The 19,862-nt window shown below is 38.8% G+C and overlaps 1 long non-coding RNA gene across 1 annotated transcript in view; it reads right to left on the bottom strand.

The window, feature by feature from the left end:
* The window catches only part of LOC146569647 (uncharacterized), an 81,028-nt gene extending 65,606 nt beyond the window's left edge, over positions 1-15,422 (bottom strand). The window contains exon 1 of the long non-coding RNA XR_014893176.1: positions 15,328-15,422. This is a non-coding gene — a long non-coding RNA (uncharacterized LOC146569647). The remainder of the gene's footprint in view (positions 1-15,327) is intronic.
* Between the last annotated feature and the right edge of the window lie 4,440 nt (positions 15,423-19,862).

Raw genomic sequence — 19,862 nt, 5'->3', positions numbered from 1 at the left:
TGCTGGGGTGGGCTGGAAGGGGAAGCCAGCAGGGCAATAGCAAACTTGAAAGCAGCCAACATTTGCAGCACTCTTGAAAAACAAGCATTTCACACCTGAAGCCTTTCATGCAGGGCCTCGAGGCATCCCCTTCAAGGCATTTAATTGGCTATTGCTTCAGAGCTCGTTCAGTGTGCCCATTATGGTGAGGCGACAGGCAGCCAAGTATGTCGAATGAAAAGGGTCCTTCTCCCAGATGGGCCTAGTGGTATTAAAAACTACCCGATCACTTCTTGTTGACTGGCAGAGGTAATTCAGATGTATGCATATCTACAAATACTTACAATGAAAAGAGTAAACTAGAAGAAAAAGAAAAAAGACTGGCCTTCATGAGTCCGTCCTTCCAAACTCAGTTACAAAGACTGTTAGACTATGCAGACATTATGCTGTGATACTGACGTACATATAATATAAAGCACTGCACATACAACCAATAGCTCCAACTTTAGCTCACCCGTTAATCAATAATGACATTTGACCCAACTGTGAAACGTTCTCTTACTGTCAACTGGTGAAAATGTAAAATAAATAAATAAATAAAACACCCTGCAGCATGCCTCTACACATCAGGCACTTTGATCATTTAAAGTTCCAGTTGAAACGAAGACATTTGTGGCTTCTCTAAACATATATTTCATGCTTTAATCCCAGCCCTGGGACACAAAGCTCTAGGATATATGATGTTCCACTTTTGTTTGGCAGTTCTAACTTAAAAATATAGTCTTCTTCCTTCCCTGTGCCATCTGCCATCTGAAGTTTCACCCATATCAGCCTGAGGCATTGGAGCCCTCAGTGGAAATGTTTTTGAGGGCACCCTGACTCCCCATGGATGGACAGCCTTGGGGGAACCAGATAAAGTAGGTGTTTAGTCTCTGGGCTGCTGATGAGGAAGGGATTGGCTTTTAGCTGGGTTCGGGCTCATGGGAAATCTGGCGTGCAAACTAATTACGTTGTGCTGCCAAACTGCCTGTGATTACAAAATGGAGAGGCGGCGAAGGTGGAGCTAAGACTTTATCAATTGCCCTACTATTTCTTTTTTAGAAGAAAACAGCTAAAGTTAATGAGATTATTTAACAAGATCTTCTTTGTGTAGAATGACTTGTATTTTATTTAAAAAATAACAACTGTAACAGACCGATCGATGAAAAGATGCTCAATAAATGAATGAACGACAATAAAACTACTCCACTGTCAAAATCTTTTGACATGAAAGTTGTATCATCTGAAAATTCTGAATTCTCAGGATGGTTCAGCACCAGCAAATATCTAATTACTTCTTCCATGTTTCCCCACCTGCCAGTCACACTTTTGGAGAAAGCCACTTAAAAACAGGTTAGCTCACAAATTATCTGCTATATTTGTATTAACGCCTCAGCTGGTGGCATAGACAGCCCCCGAAGATCCGCACCAGGCAAATCATTAAAGGTACACTGAGCTACTAGTTCACCTCCCTCATCATGGACCAAACTGAAATTCAGGCTCAGTATCTGAATATTTGTGCAGTTTTGTTAAAATGATATTTGACTTGTGTTACTTACTTCTTATAGCTGTTATAAGGTTCAATATCCAACATTTGTGATGCTCTATGTTGCCATGTGGACATTATCACTGTATTGCATGTGCAGATGCAAACTTTAGGCCATGTCAAAAAAAGACATGATGGTGGGGGTTTTTTTTTTTTGAAGTTTTACAGTGAGTGTGTGCAGACCAGCTTTCCATAAAAGAAATCCCTGTGTTGTCTCTTGGAAGCTTGCAATAAAGCATAGCAAGGATGCCTATAATGGGAAATAAATCTTCTATGCTCCTGCCATTATTTTTATTACATTATGTTTCATTACATATGAATGTGCTTAGCAGATGTCTCAAAGCATTGTGACTTACATAACTTACATTCTAGCTCATAACCCACTTATACAGTGGGACATGTCACCAGCTCAGATGAAGAACATTTGTCAAGGACGGAAAGACTGAAGCAATAACATCCTTTAAAATAACTTCACGTTTCCCCCTTTCTCCTCGCTCATTCACTTGCTCACCCTTTTCCCTCTGACAAAGGATTTGGCATCTTGTGGGTTAAAAGAAACAGGCTGATTTTATAAGAGGACAGTAGGCACAGTCATGGATCTAATCATCAAGGGTGGGGTGGGGTGGGGTGGGGGGATGGAGGTAACATCAGTCAGTGACATGGAGCAACATGATATCAGACACAGAATAGATCACTGTCTGTGTGGTATACATAGCACCACTCTTCCTGAGACCTCATCCTTCAAAGGGGCAAACTGGTTGTGGTTAGGGAACTGAACTTGGGACAAGAGGGCTACAGGTTCAATATCTCCAGTCAGACACTGAGCAAGATACTTAACCTGAGCTGCCTCAATGAACAGCCCGACTAATAAATAGATGGCATATAAAATGTCAGCACAGCACTGACAGATAGTTGCACTGCAATAATAACAACAATACAGAGCTCCTATAGAGGAGAAAATATTTCTTTATACACTGCAAAAAGCACTAGCGTTATTAATGAAGGCTTAATAAATGCCATTTATTTATTGTGCTGCTTTTTCTTTCTTAATTTATATTTCATTATATTTACGTCATGTCATTTGTAGTTAACATTTCAAGCTTTTATTCTTCTCTTGCTACTAAAATGTAGAATTTCTGTGTGTGTGTGTTTTTTGTGTGTGTGTGTCATTTTAGGTTATATGTCTTATTTGATTCTCTGAAGCACTCTGATCTGCATTGAAAAAAGTACTCTGCTTCATTTTCAGCTATTGTTATTATCATGCAAACTGCCTGCGTTGCGTGATGGCTAAACCCTTAAGTAAGGTATAGTCTCTTTTCTTACACGGCTCTCGAGTATCTGTCCAATGCTCACAGAGCAAGGTAGGAAAATCAATAAACCAACAGGACAGCTAGCCTCAGAGGAATTCACTTTGGATTAAGAATAGAGGAAAAAAAGAGAGCAGAATGCAATGCTGAAATTGCATTATGACATTATCAAAATCCTCATTGATTACTGATGTGTAAAAATAAAAGGTAATCCTACAAGTAGTAATTGAAACGAAATCCAGAAGCTCAGTGTTCGACTGGGAATGATAGCCAATGACATGACATTAAGCAACGTGAGACAAGGGGCAGTGGTTTAAGTGATCTGGCAGGCAGTACGATGCCCTCCTGTCAGGATCGATCAGTCCTGCTGAAATTTAGAGCAACACTCTAAATTGGTCTTAATGGTGTGTTTCATCCTCCAGTCTCCTCCACACATTGACTGGAAGCCAGTGTCCTTCATCACGCCAGGTTCCTGCCCTCCCTTTCAATCTGGGCATACCACTGATCTCTGCTCTCTGTGGAGAAGGAGCAAATCAGGCCCAGAGCACCCACAGCATCGCGTGGCTTACATCCCACCTCCAATAGTCAGGGAGTTTCCCCTTTCAAGGCAATAAAAAAAAGACTTCAAAACAAACCCGAGCTCCTACTGGGTGCCAAGCAATTTTCTGATCTGGTCAAAATCCACTTCTTGCGTATGTGAATTATCAAATGGCAGCAAATAGCATATATAGAGTCACCAATGTGAACAAACTGGATGGTACAGGGGTGGCTTCTGCCTCGGCCTTTAATGGGGCAGACCTATAAAGGGGCACGAGAAAAAAAGGGAACCGGAAAAAAAACCCCTCTATGCCCCGTTTTCCACTCTCTTGGAAAGTAATCTGCTTACATCATTAGGCTAAGCTTGCTGAAACAAATTACCAGATGTTGTGTTCTTTTTTCTGTCGTCTTTTTGTCAGCATTTTAAAATACTCTCCTCTGTTTTTCCTCACTAGCGCCCCCACCTCTCTAACACCTCTGCACAATAAGGCCATTTGCAAATAACAACAATTGGAAAAAGAAACGTCCCTCCCGCTATTCACAACCCCTGTCTGGTTCTGTTCATGTCCTTCCATTTTCGGGCGATCCAGTCATGTAGCGGCTAATGACCTGAGAGCAGCGAAGAAGAAGAATGAAGCGAAGCAACTGAGGTCCCCCACCCGCAGTTGCACGTGGTAGGGATTTTTGAGGGTCTAGTTTAGCTTATCACATTAAAACCCATTCAGAGATAAAGACATGTCCCAGTTCTTATTATAACTGTGTAGCATGCTGAGCGTGCAAACACATATTTCAATCCGCTTTCCTTTTAGATATTTCTAAGAGCAGATGTAACATTAACTCCAAAGTCAATAGAGAAGAATTAGGCTATGTGTACAATGCCCTTGAAATATTGTTAAATTACAATTTTGATGCATAATAACGATGTAAATAATAGCTTGCGGTACTGTTTAAAATATATGTAAATACAAATACAATATCTAACAGTGTTTTACTCCTAATATTAAATAAAATAGAAGTGTCCAAGATGACTAATAAATTCTAAGATCTTTTAGGATTATTGAATTTTTTTTAACTGTTATTATTATTATTAATATTATTATTATTATATTGATATCACAGATCAATTAGGATTCTCTAAATTTAAAATTTAATTTGGTATTCCTTTCTGCAATTCCTGCAAATTAAATTTAAGCTTGTCATTTAGTGTAAACATCTGCCTTTTCAGCGTGGTGGCAACGGTTGTAAACTGGAAAATTCAGTGTCAACAGTACAACCTCGCCTTAGATTGATTGTGTGAGACTTTTAGAGATAGCAGTGTGCAACAAAGCAGACATACTGTCCATCTGGCCCTGACATTATTTTCTTGACACATAAAAGAATACATAAACAGATATATAGTTTAAAATCAAATTGCTTGTGTATTTACCTCTTATCAACAGCCAGGCAGCAATTGTGATTCATAGCAGTCATTTAAGTGATAATGCACTCATTCACTACACTAACAAACGCATAGCTCCTGGTTATCAGTGTGTCAGCGTCGTTGTAATGCTAGTCGCCAAACAGGAGGCAGAAAACTCAAGATGGCGTTGATTGATAAATTGACAGGTTAATTTTCGGACGGATAATGAGACCCTGAAAGGTGGTTGAGAGAAGTCTCTGGCCCTTTGCTCTACCTTGCATGCAGTGCCATCTATCTGTTAACGCTAGAACCGCAACTAAGAGCAGGTGTCTCAGGCCCTGCCAAATGTTTGTACTTTCCGGGTTAAATGCTTTATATCTTCTTTTTCTTTTTATCAAAACTCAGGAAAAAAATAGCAGTAATTTCACATAAAATTTCAACTACAACATTTAATTATTAAATAAGTTTATACTATTACATATAAGGCTCAAAACATTTTAACATCTGATTGTGCAAACAAATATGATTCAGAACTGATCTACATTTTATCTACAGCTGAGTCTGTTATTAAAACTAATTTTAGAAACTTTTATAAAAGGTTTTTTTCTCCTTTTCCATAGCGGATCATTTTTGCAGCTACTTTGTGACATATGTTGGACAATAGCATACATTATGATTTTGGAGAATACTGTCATTTTCTACAATTGCAATTAGCAAAATTGTGACTAGTTCTAAAGAAATAACTAGGCAGTCCAACTTGGAACTTAATTAGAGGGCAAACTGTTAGAGCAGTAGCGAAGGTTTAACTAGAGGTTAGAAAGGTTTCTATATCTTACACACATTTCTACCACTTGTCATTGCAATGTCCAACTCAGCAAGCACTCTAATTAAGTCTTCACCAAAGTTACACTGCAGCTACTCCTCATGAATCAGCGTACAGTTTAATGCAAATCAAATGCCCTTATTTTACTTTGAGCCCTAATGCTCATTATTTCTATTTTGCCTGATGTACTTATTTGTCAATTTGCATGCATCTTTATTTAATAAAGGGGAGATGTGTGGAAGTAATTTCATATTGTGAAATTGGGGAAATCGTTTACCAACATGTCAGGATGACAGTGACAAGATGGAATTATTAAACATGACTATGAACCAAAAGAATTTATTTTTCATAAAAACAAGAATTCCCAAGAAAAGTGCATAAAATTACTTAATTGAATTAAAAAATAGTAATTATAGTAAGTGAATGCAATTATTTGCATAATTGCTTCTATATTTTCATATAACAGTAAAGGAAGATGGCACTTTTTCCCTTATCTGCACTAGTCTCTTTTATCTCTTTTAGATATGCCTTGAATTGCTCTTAAACAAACTAATTATTTTTGCCAAAAAGCAAAATCTTTCAAATTTATCATCCAGCAATTAATCGAAAAACTCTTTCACCTTTCAAATGACATAGATGTGGCTATATTGCCTTCTTAATATTTTTTTGTCCTATCAAAATAGGATTTTCCCATTTTATGTTCCCTAAGTAAATGTTATATTCTGTCCTTGAAATGAACACAGAACAATTTACAAAGCACAGCAACAAAGAATAAATCATGGACGTGACCATAGTCATGACACTCTGCGCTCCAATATTTAACAAGAAAATAGAAATAAGCATAATAATACATGTTCCTAAACAATAATAATTACAATATAATAATTAATATATTCTCCTAAGTCAGTTACACTGCGGTCGTCTTTGCATTGTATTCAAACATGAAAATAAGGTGTTGCTATGCTCTTGTGAAAACTCACACGCACCAATTTGTAATGCAAAGGCTCAATGCAAATCAAACCAAAACTAATTTAACGCCAGCAAAAGTATGAAAGGACCCAAACAAACTGCAGAACAATTTGAAAATCGGGTATGCACGTCTACAATACGGCTCCGCAGCCATTTTCTTAACGTGCGTTTTGTCTTGTATTATTGAAATCGAGCGCAATTGTGATGAGAAGAATTATGGCTTAGGGACTCATTGTATTGCTGTAAATGCTGTTGATTACCAATAACCACATGGTCACAACCAAGGGTGCCTCACTCCGCCCATTCATTTGAACAGTGTTCTGAGCTCTGACAGACACCACAAGAACGAAAGGAAGGGTGCAGAGGACACATCTTGGGGGATTCACCCCATCTGAGACTCCAAAGCGCCCAACAGCTTGATCCTGTGTCACTCTGAGGGCATGGCTTGGCTTTCCCTTGATTTGCTTTTGAAATCTAAACGTTTAATTGTGGTCAATGAAAAGGGTTCAAGCAAATGAATGGTTGAAGAATATGAGCGGAGGGAGGGGCTATTTCTGAGTGTCAGGCTGTAAAATGAGTATACATAAAAAGCAGGAGACAGAGAGAAAAAAATCAAGAGGGAATAATGAAATTAGGGATGGGGCGAGGGAAAAAGAGAAAGCAAGGGCTGGAGAACTTGAGGCACTGACCCCTATCGTCCATGGTGAAAAGCAAGAGATTAGAAAGTGTTTCATGCTAATTTCCATGGAGATTTCTGTAATTTCTCAAAAATTACTTCTTCCTGCTTTGATTTGTCCATACTGCCGGGCCCCCTGCTAGTGTTGTCGGGGTGGTCTACTCTATCATGACTCTGCTCTCGTGGGCCCCTCGATGGCCCCTCGCTGTGGCCAGCCGTCTTGAGATTACTGAAGCAGCGCTGACGTCTCTATCAGCTCACGCCACTGTCATGCCCTCTCCCAACCCCCTACCATTCACCGATCCCATTCCCTCAGCCCAGCTTCCTTTCTGCCCACCCACCACCAACCTGCCCTTAGTGCAAACTCTCACAGATCTGTCAGATGATGGCTTCATTGGTTCGCATGGCTCTCTGCAAACTCATACCGGTCTTTTTACACTCCCTCCTTCCTTCCTCCCAGCCCTCCAAGAAACCTGCACCTCAAGAAAAATCTCTATCCCTCCCTCCTATTGTACACTGCTTCACCTATTGCTATCCCTCAGCCTTCTTTCTCTCTGCCTCATCCAGGTTTATGCTTCTCCCTGCCACATCAAAGGAGAACCAGGGGTCACGGAGCCACAGGCATGGAATATAAATGCAGCCAACTGCGTGGCAGTATGGGAAATCAATCCTCTAAAGATAGCTCCATACACTTCATGAACCCATCATCAGACTCTGATACATATAGTAACATATAGGAATTTGTGTGGCCTTTTGTGCAGTGTATACTGCACAGTACGTGTGTCTCAAAACACCTACTGCTTGCTGTTATGTACTATTTCAGCTCACATTTTCTTAAGAACTTTAGTTTTCCTTGTTTTTAACAGAACTTACGATATGCAGCATGCACTACAGTATATAATGAAGTGTATGAATGAATTCCAAGTAAAACTATATTCCTTAAATATGCCTTCGTGAAGTGTCGATACAATTTGCAGATTTTATGTTTATTGCTAACACGACTTTGAATCTGCCTTTGTGAGAGTCTGCATGTGTGAGGGGGCTGGTGAAGAGAAAAACGGCCGAGAATAACACCGCAGCAGAAATATGTAAACAACTTTAGTTGGAGGCCCTGAGCTGGAGATTCAAGCCAGCATTCACAGGTAATGTTTTCTGTAATATCAGATATTTGCTTTAAGCACCCGTGATGCAGTCAGGCTGCCTAGTGGGTGATGGTAAGATATCTGGCTAAAGATAAAAAAGAAAAAAAAGAAAAAGAAAACATGACACAGAGGAGCAGCAACATCATTGTTATGAATTCAAAGAGTCTTGAGGAATGAATGGGAAAACTAGTATGATTGCCAGACGCTGAGAACTGCAGCAGGGTTGGATGGCTCCGTGTGGGGGTGACTGGCTCTGGTTGCTTAGCATTAGTATTAGATAAACACTCTGTCGGAAGATGTCAACGTCTCCATTAATGCCAGAGTTGCCACACAGGCTGTGCTTGAGTGACACAGTGTTTTGTGGACTGTGACAGGGGTTGTAAAAGCGAACTCTCTCTGGCTACATCTCCGAGCCTGGTGGAGCCAAATCTTGGCGACATCTGGGAGCGCAAACACTTTTGACACTATGAGGAAATTATATGTTGGTACTCTCATTCTCACCTAGGGAAGAGCATTAAAATTAAATGAGAATGAAATAACAATTGAAAAGATGTTTTAATTGCACGGACTTAAATGTGAATGTTTACTTAGTTCGGCTTTAATATTTTAATTTTGAGTTTGAGGCTTATTCTGAGTTATAAGTGGGGGAGAAAAAGGCTTAAAAACAAACTTTGCTCACTTATCACTCTGTACCAACCACAAACAGATTAGCCTCATCTGGAAGTGTGGTTACCCCAAAAGGCTTTTCCAAAGTCTTTACAAACCACAATATGGAAGCTGTGTAATCAGCACAAGTCTAATGCACTTAAAGCCTGCCACAAGTACACATATTCACCCACACAATGCGCAGGATATGGGTTTTTCCATGCTTTCACAAAATGGGCCAAGGCATTTTCCAGTTAGTAATTATACACACACAATACTATTCCAGTCAGAAATATTGTGCAATTTTTGCTGTAAAAGTTGTAGAATTGATGAGGAGTATGTCTACTTACACAAAACGAAGAAATTACAATGTCTGTAAAACTAACACTGAAAAAAAAATGTACAACCACGCATACAGCATGAATGCAAACGACCTTACAAGCATGAGCATGCAGGGCCACTGTGAAAGTATTCAAAGACCATTTCGTTCTCCAGACTCGAAGGATTTTCTCAACATTGCAACCACACAAAAAAAAAGTGGAAGCAAAACAATACAAACAATATGAAAACGTTCAGCCTCACAAAACTCTGTACAGAATTAAACTGCCTTGAGCTCAATAATTCTGACCATGTAGGCGCTGCTGAGTTGTTCTGCAGGCTTGAGGGTTGGACAGTGTAGTGTACTCTTCCCCCTAATGCCCTGTCCATTGATCTTTCCCGTAACTACAGCTCCCCACAGAAACCCACACAATCTGTGCAGAGGAGTGCTCCTAGGCACCCCCCACTTCAAAAGGTGCATATTTACTCTTAGAAATTTAGAGAAAGTGCAGCTGTGGATGCATCCTCCAACCTCAATCAATGATAGGGCTGGTCCTCCTGACCCCCCCAACCCCACCCCCCGCTGGCTAATAAAGTGCTTCTTAGGCTTGGTGGTTTCCCTGGAAGCCTTATGGGGTTGGTTCAAACTAGCACTTAGGTTTGTTTCCATCGTCTCTTCTCGAAAATTGATTTTTAGAGAAATACTTATCTTGTTGCTCAACAAAGTTCCAGAGTGAATTAATGCAGACAGTTTTTTTTTCTTTCTTGTCCTCTATTTTTCTCATCAAACATAATAACTGAATTTGAAAAATACGAATATCAGACATTTCTGCAGGGCCAAACTGGAAAATAAAGTTGAACTGCACGATCATGGCTTTCCGATGCAATCTACATGTTTTTTAAGAGCAGAAAACTTGAAACACTTTGGATGCCATATCAAAAAGTGCCTTTTGTTTTTTTAAGGAACCTGTCACACTAGTCTCCAACAAATCTATAGTGTCCTAAAAACATGCCTAGAATAAAATACCTTGATTTTTAAATGATATCAAAAGAATAGACTGCTGAAATGTCTTTATATAGCATTTTCACAGAATCTCTGTAAGAAATATGTGGACTTAACATGTCCTGCTTTCCAGTCTTTGACAAAAGTATTTCATGCTGCGACGCACATTATCATAATTGTCATTTCCAATCTTCAAAAACAAATGTGTATTAAGACAGTGGCTAAAATAGGCCTTCTGCTCAAAATCAGACAATCAAAATCTTTTGTAATTAGCAAGCAATATTATAATTACCAATGATTCAAGCTACTCCATGCTGCTTCTGCCCCCCAACCCTTCTGCAACAATTAGAAAAATATATGTCAGCTGTGATTTTTCCTTTATTTCACTTAAATGTGAGACTCCAAAGTGGCGCAGTGGGGGATTTATTCAAAAACAATGACATTTTCAACTCCTCCTTGGAAGAACTGCATTTATTCTCCACTCAGCGGGAAAGACGAAGTTTTAAGTGACTGGACTAAAGGTCTGAAGCGTTTTGCATATCTGCACAACACCACAGAAACTCGATGACAATGTAGTATTCATTGTGTAGAAATTATAATTTTTAGAGTAGCAAAAAAAAGGGTAAAAGTTTTACATGAGAAATAATTTCTCCTAACTTTGAATTTATAACTGCATTTGTATGACGAGCACAGCAGCCTGACAAATTGTGACCTTACAACTACACTGTCTGACATTCATCATTTGATCATCACCCTGTAGGTAAATGCCTACCGAACCCAACTTTTCTTTATGGTGTTGATTGCATTCTTCAAGTCTGCCACAACAGTGTTAGCTCTGAAAGAGTGAAAAAAAAAAACTTGTTTCAATGTCATTAATTCTAACTTGTTTGGACTCCTCACATTGACTCTCCCACACATCTCTTTTTCTCCCCTTTTTTTTTCTCTGTCTTCACATACTACTGCTCTCACTCTCTCTGCCTCGCTAACATGTTGACAGCAGTTTGTTAGTAGGTATCAGTTTTCAGTGAACAGGCTGAGAGGGAGAGAGGGATGTGGTAATCATCTCTATCTCCGGCTGCTTGGCAGCGTTCCCCTCGGCATGCTGGCAGACACTTGCCATTGAGCGGCTGTCAGGCAGAAAGGGTGTGGGATGTGGGCTCAAGCTACACAGGTCACGGTCATTTCTTTCCAAAAGCCACTGAAGCTAAAACCTTAAGTGGCATTTGAGCTACCTGCACTGTCAGTTCTGACACTCGCAACACTAACAAGGAGACCACCGGTAGAGAGTCAAACTCGATTATGCCTCCCTGGTGGTTTTCCTTAATATAGCTAAGCTACTGCCAGACTTGTTTTCCTAACAGCACAACATTAAGGGATTGTTCTGCAGATGTGCGAGGTATCATTTATCGGTTTATCTAAAAAGAGTAACAAATACATTTCTCCAATGAATTAGATTAACTGATTTAAAAAGTGTGTAAATTTCTACGTAATCTCTATATGATGAAAACAGTATTTTTTTTTATATATTGTGATATACTTTCTATATTGTTGAATTTTTAATAGTTGTCAATTTTGCCTGATTCTGTATTTATTTTATGTGACAGCATTAGTTTACTTGTTTAGTTATGTATGCAGATATGCATGGCTTTTAAATTCAACTGTATGTAGTGTGTAATTATGGTAAAACTGGTGGGCTGCTTCATTTACAGCATAATAAAAAATAAAATTAAAAATGATTTTTAATTATACTTCAAAAATCTGTCTTTTGTTCCTTCAGGATGCTCTTTTCGTACACAACAGGATTATACTCATTTTTCTCCTTATAATAGCTACTCTGCTTTAATTCAAAAAAGTCTTTAGGTCACAAACCCGAGGACCATATTTTTATTCTGAATTATTTGCAAACATTACTAATCAGCAAAAGAACCACCATCAAGTTCCAGAGAAAGGTTAAAACTTTAAACAAAACTGCGTGGAAAAGTATCCTGACTTCCACAGCTGCAAAATGAATTGCGCTTGACAAGCTGCAGTCTCTAAGAACCTGAACCTGTGATCTTTAGAGTGATAGCCTCAAGTTCATAGCAACAAATACCCTCAATCACTCAGGGAGATCCTAAGTCTCTCTGTTGGCCAATTACTGCTTTTCAAAAGCCTGCGGCACCCAGGAAACTTTGACTCCTGGAAATAAAGACCAATCTGAGAGAGAAACATTGCAGCTATTAAAATCTTTATAATTCTGTAAATCACAAGTGATTTGTTTTGCCCCATGGCTTGTTCCGATACATCCTTGCTGCTATTGCAAAGGGCACGGGGTGACTGCAATTGAGGAGAGCAAGCTTATTTTTACAACTAAGCTTAGAAAAAAGGGATGCCTTTTTTCTTCTTCTTTTGGAGTGCAGAAGGCAAAGATCTCCTCTGTGTCATAATTGCCTGAAGTTAGAGAGTAAAGGCTCTGGACTCCTGATGTTAGTGTGGGCCTTTCATCAGGGGGGTTGGAGTCAGAGGTGCTTTAAAAAGATCAGGCACTCTGGAGAATCAGACTCTGTTTTTATTTATGTAATAAAGGCATTTTAAAGAGAGAAAGAGAGAAATTAGCATCACTTATCTGTTGATGCCTTATCCCAGGGTGATGCTGTCATTGTTTAGGATACTGTTTTTGTTGATGATTAAGGCTCCCATTATTCAAAGCAGATTTACATTTTCTCAATTATTTCATTTGTGAACTTCAATATTAAGTATGCTATACTGATTAATTTTGAGGATGGATTCTGAAATTAGCCTGCTTATTCAAACAAAGTGGAAGCCAAAAGTGGTAGAGAGGATCATGCAATTATGAGTAAAATCACTCCAATTAAACAGTGCCATGTTAACTTTTAGAGAGCACACACTCGACATAATATAATTACAAATTGGGATGGAAAAATGGAAAAGAAAACACCAACATTATGGAATGAAGCATTTACAGTTGATGGATTCTCAAAAGGCTCTTCTATCCTCTGGTGCTCTGGGTTAAGAATGGCACTCCTCTGCTGCTGCAACGCTCTCCCTCCCAATCGCCACGCTCCCCATTCAGCAGCGCAAGGCCCCTCTGGTACTAGACAAGAGCCCTGACTGAGGACGCTTTGATACTTCAGCCTTTAATCACCAGAGTATCCTTATAGCACCAAGCTGATGGAAGAATGGGTCATAGGAAGGATGTCCCAACCATAAATCAGACTACAGGGGTGACAGCACACAAAATAGGTGAATTGTCCTTGGGTTCCCAATGCTGGCGGCATCCCTTGTGTCCCCAAGTCACACAACCCTTTTTATTATTTGGGAGCGAGTCAAACGGATGCCCTACCAGCCATTCTGCCCTCCCCCTTGTGTTTTCCCCCTAGTCTTCGAGGTTGGACCCTGCTATGAACTGTTTCCAGAGTCAGTTACTGGTGTAATTGAAAGTGCTTTGTCATCGCTTTGAGCCAAACACTGATGGATGTGAAGTTGAATGAGGTTTGGGTTTTAGTTATACGAGTGAGCCTGCGTAAGATTTATCACCAAAGGCTTAAGAGGCTACAAGGGACCATTAAAGCACCACCAGCATCTACATCACAGTGAACTGTTCATTATTATTCATTAAAACAGAATACCTTTAATATGTCTAGTTTCCCATGTGGAAAAAAAACACACACACACATATAAATGCTGGAGAATAGAAAATATTCAGCTGCCAGGTTTTACAGTAAAGCAAGTCTGATGCATTTGAATGGGTTTTTTTTGAAAGGGTTTGTAAAATACTAAAATGCCCTTGGAATTTGAAAAAATCAGAGTTTAAAAAAAATAAACTTTTTTTGTCTTTATGTGTATTGTTTTTAATCAATGCCCTTAATTTTGCCCTTTTAAAACTCAGTATAGAGAAATGAATAGCGCATATTTTCTTAAATTGTGCTATAAATAATGCTTATAATAATAGTGTTAAACTATACATCTGCTAAACCCACTAGGGGTTTTTATATCTTTTCGGAATTAGGGTGGCCTATGGAAAACCTATGAAACCATTTAATTTCAATTCCGAGTCGACATGCACATGCAAAGCGTGGGAGGTGTGCTAGTTCTCATTGTCTCCCACTTATTATAGGCTGCCCCCAGCTGCCTGGGCTGTGAGGGCCTGGATTCTGGCTCACATCCAGCATTGCTCTGATCTGGGCCTCTTTGTGATTTGAGGAGTATAGAGCTTTGCTGGGCTGCTGTCCTAGAGCCATGTTGGAATGCAAGAGCAGTGTTGGAGGTGCAGAGGGAAGTGACCTCACTGTGTGATGCGAGCAAGAGTATGGGGCAAGAGTTACACATTGAGGTTGGCTGGATTATAAATAAAGTAGCGTGTGGATTCTGTGCTGCAGCCGGAAAACAGGAAAGGTGAATACAAGTGCTCACAGCACAGTTGTAAATGGTGCCCTATCCGAACATTGGCTCAAGGCTGCCAAGACAACATGGTCAAATAAAATAATACTGTTAAATTTAAGTTAAGGTTTTGCTTTTCAATTGTTTATGTATGAGTTTTCTACAGTATGACTGTGTTTGCGATCATTATTGTCTGCTATCCTAAACAATATTTCTTAGCAATGGTTGCACATGGAAGGAACTGGATGCTTGTGTTTCTACATTCTTCTTCTGTTGCGCTGATGTTGTTCTGCTGAGTAAAAAGCTAAATAAGTAAGCAAATTTTATTTCTGTAGCACCAAATGCTTTACACTAAATAAACAGGTTCCTAAACATGTTCACGCTATCTGTGCTTTTTCATTTTTGTATTTCAAAATATTTTTAAAAATACAATATTGAAAAACTTAAATAAATTATTATAAAGCAAATAAACTTATTTTTTATTAATTGTGTTAATATGCCTACTTTGTACAAGACCAATTATGTGAATTGCTAGCTACATGTTAGGGGATACTCATGACTGACCTTTGAGGGGCCTGTGTTCACATGGGCCGCCTTGTGGAGCTGAGGAGGAGCAGGGCGAAACAAAAGACCAAGACCCTGCCAAAGGCATAAATACCTGGGAGGAGAGACAAAGACAGCTTCACTTCAACAGGATTCACAGTGTCCAGGATAAACAGTGCATACCTGCATGCACCACCAGTGAGTGAAACTTAACATGACCCTCAGGACATCCCAGCGCTGTTTAAAATGTGGATGGGATGCTTTTGTACTTCTGTGGTTGTTCTGGACCATTTGTATAAGTTTATCAGCACCAGATGGATTCTTTTTCCTGTGTTTTTAGTTGCGCTTATGGCTTAAAAATCAATATCTTAGAAACAAAATTAAACATACTCACACTTGCAATATAGATACTTAAAAAGTGCAATTTTCTAAATTAACTATTTCATAATGCTAAGTGTAGACAAATCTTTTAAGAAGTAATCAATAGATATGCAGTTGCCTCTGGAAAAATTAGCATGGTAAATTAACATTAACTCGCAGATGGTTGGATATGGGGCATCGCAGTGGCTCCAAACAAACAATTGATTAACTTGTAAAATCCCATTGCCCAGCTGTTATTCAGGCTGTTTACCATAAATAAAAGAGGGGGAGTAGAGAAAAGATCCAGATGCTTTGATTGTAGCAGAAAGGCAATATGTCATTGTTCTCAACTAACACTGATGGATGCTGCTTTAAATGGGCATTGGTTTTACTTATTAAACATGACAAAGTGAGGGATGACACACCACTGGTCAAAAAGGTCTGGAGGTCCAGCAACGCCTCAGCACTTCCTTTTTTTTTCCAGCCAAGACAACCTCTTGTTCATGTATCAGCTGCCAATAAAGAGAAGATGTTGTTGGGAAAGGCATTCAAGTTTATTTGTTTTGCTGTGTGTTCACGCTGAACTTGAGAAATGGAAAAATGATGACAACAGCCTATATCAAGAGAACAGCCAGGACCAGTTCATAAACTACTTTCTTTTACTCATTCCCAGATATTTACTGGTTTGGTTTTGTTTCTTTTTTTCTCTGTTTTGTCCATGTTGGCTCACTAGAGCCTTTAATCAGAGTAGTTGACTTGGGTACAATTATAATTCATTACAAAGTTATCATTAATTGTTAAACCCCTCTGCATATTGGAATGCATTCCAAAATTTAACAAAGAACATTTTGTGAAACCCTAGAAAAATATGCAGAATCACTTAGCAATAAAGTAGTAATCACTGTGTTTTTAAAAATAACCATATAAATTGGCAGTAAACTAAAGAAAGTCTGGAGATCAGGTAAAATCATTATATGCAGATATATATGTTTAGTTATATAGCATGACTTAAAAATGTGAAAAACTTGCTGTGCTTTTAAACATTGCTTTCAATGGACAGATGTACCTCAACCAGACTTCAGAGTGATGTCAGATGGTAAATGGTCCAGTAAAGTCTCTTTTCACTGGCATATAAAATGCATATCAGCTGGTCTGCCAGCTGCAGAAGATCAAATACAGGTTCTCAGAACAGGATGACATCAGAAAACTGGAAGGAAAAAGACCAGCCTTTCTTTGCATGGTAAACTTGTACATCAGACTTTAGAAGTCATGTAGTTTCCCAGACAGAAGGAGGTGAAGGAGAACTGAAAGCAAACCTTTGGGACATTTTAAGTACAGACTTCTGCAACTAATCATCCACTGTCAAAAACGACTGAGATACAATGCAGGCAGAAGTTTTTAGGTCAACTGTTCACATAGGATATAATGTTAATATGATCTGGTATTAATATGCACCAATGCATTTCATAGCAACAATGTGACATGCACAAAAAGTGATAAACATGTAATGCATTTGTCTTCCTCAATGCTTTCATTGCTTCAGCATATGTTTGTTACCCTAAGTTTCCCAAAAATGGATATCTATCATCTTTTCAGTGCAGTAGCTGACGTTAGCAAAACGCTAACGTCAGCTACTGCACTGTTTGTATTAAACAACAGCTCTCTGCAGAGGAACAGAAGCGTGTAAGCAAGATTAATGAGTTAAGAAGTTAAGTAGAGCCTGACAGAGTTTTCAGTGTTGCCTCTTTAGGTAAGCTTTCTTGTCATTCCTTTCAGTAGTCTTAAAGGCGGCCAATCCATAACTGATATTGTTTCTTTGTGTTTCTTTTTCCTATCCAGATATGTTTTTACTGCACTGGCAGAATGTTTGAGATCATTGTTAAGCTGAAAAATAAAGTTGCTGCAAATCAACCCTTTCCAGATGGTGTTATATGGGGGATCAAGATCACACGATACCTTTCTGTGTTCATTAATCAATCAGTTTTGACAAGATCCCCAACACCATTGGCTGAAATACAGCCCCAAACCATAACAGTGCCACAACTGTGTTTTCATAAAAAAGTTTTACAAAGGAGGCCAAGAGAAATTTAGTTTCATCACTCTCCGAGACCTCTTGCTACCCATTTTCTGTCTATGTCTTGTGTTATCTGGCACACTTCTCCCTGTTTTACTTACTTAAAAATATCTTCTTGACAGTCATCGTTTCACTAAGACCCTGTCTGACAAGGCTTCGGCAAACTGTACATGGATTAGGTAATGGCCAAGACGTATCTCTCAGGTCATATGTCAGGGTTTTTTTTCTTATTTATACATATAAAAGTTGTAACTGTATGACAAAGTTGGGAAGAAAAAGTGATTGTACTTTTTCCATATATCACTTTCAGTTACCTGCTATAGGCAGTCTTTAGTCCTGCCACCTCTTCTTTTGTCCAGAGTTTCTAGTTTTTGCCAGTTTTCTATTTACACACTGAACACAGTGGAGTATCTGCCAATTTTGGAGGAACCACTTGTTGGGCAAAAATATTTTATGCCTGTCAAAATGTGTTACCATTGGCATTTTTCATAGATTGAACAAATCTTTTTAAGTAGTCAAAGTAACTAAAGATACAGAAGTAGTAGTTTGAAACTGGCTCTTTGCTAAGTTGCCTGTTGTGTGCAGACACCAAACATATTCATTCTTTGAGTGAGGTGCTTTTTCATGGTTCGATGAGTCATAGGCCAGTGTTAAGTGACTGAAAAACATTCATCCCGAAAATTGTTACACTACATACCTAGCATAAAAAATAGAGAAAAAGCAGCCAATGTACAAACGAAAACTTTGAAAGAAAGCCCCAGAAAGCCAGGAGACACATTGTTTAAGACCACTTAAAGAAATGAGAGGTGTCTTGAGTCTTTTGCACCATGCTTTACCTTTGCCCTGGACAAAGGTACAGTAAGTGACTAGAATCAACATTTTTTCACTCATTTTTTTCCCAATGACATGCTCCAAGGAAGGTCCAGGCTCTCAAGGTACCAAGGGTTACACAACAGCTTACACAACCTACTGGACATATGAATAACACTGAAAGCAAGTCTTGAAGTAAAGTTACCATAGCACAAACTGCCTGCATGTATTGTAACAGAAATATAGAGACACCAGTAAATATATATATATATATATATATGTATATATATATATATATATATATATATATGTATATATATATATATATATATATATATATATGTATATATATATATATATATATATATATATATATATATATATATATATATATATATATATATACACTCTCGCCCCTGCAGGTCGTCTATCCTCCAAGCTCAGGTCCTCTACCAGAGGCCTGGGAGCTTCAGGGTTCTACAAAGTATTTTGGCTGTTCCTAGGACTGCACTCTTCTGGACTGAGATCTCCAATGTTGTTCCTGGGATCCACTCTGATTATCACTTGGACCACTGTTACCTTCACCCTCCACATATTTTTGAGCGCTTCTTTGAGCCCTTGGTACTTCTCAAGCATCTCGTCTTCCTTCTTCCTGATGTTGCTGTCATACAGAATTGCTACATCTATCACTACGGCCGTCTTCTTCTATTTGTCTACCACCACTATGTCCAGTTGGTTAGCCACTACCATTTCGTCCGACTGTATCTGAAAGTCCCACAGGATCTCAGCTTAACCACATATATTGCACTCATAACTAGGAAATCAGCTTTGTATCTCAAAGCAACTTCATACCCAAAGTTAGCTAAAGACCAATCAAAAGGCAATCTGTCAACAAGCAAAAATCAGACAACAATTGCTATTACAGCCATCTTGGTGCTCAACAGCAGAACGTCTGATGAACTTAACCAGCAACTCCTTACTTATACAAATTTGGCTTTTCTGACCTCAGTGGATTTTTGTGTGGCAGTGATGTAAACGTATAATATAGGGTTATCTCAGTGGCATCACAGCTGTCACAGCCAGCTGTGGTGATGCTGGATGTGGTGATGCTGACATCAGCAACCTTGAAATCTTCAGTCAGAAAATGATTTGATGTGAAATTAAATCAGTAGTAATTATTGAGTTTGTAGAATTAAAACAAGACTGACATTGCACTCCTTATTTGGCAACGTATAACACAACACTTACTCTATGCAGTATTTTATTATAGCCTTCTAAATACTAGACCTAGGCCCATTTACTTTAACATGGA

The sequence above is a fragment of the Mchenga conophoros genome, linkage group LG7 (genome assembly GCF_057382185.1).
Source record: "Mchenga conophoros isolate Kocher_MC1m ecotype Shallow Benthic linkage group LG7, M_conophoros_male_GT1.1, whole genome shotgun sequence".
In the NCBI taxonomy this organism is placed as follows: Eukaryota; Metazoa; Chordata; class Actinopteri; order Cichliformes; family Cichlidae; genus Mchenga; species Mchenga conophoros.
The sequence above is the reverse complement of the archived record's forward strand: the minus strand, read 5'-3'. Positions and strand labels throughout refer to the sequence as shown.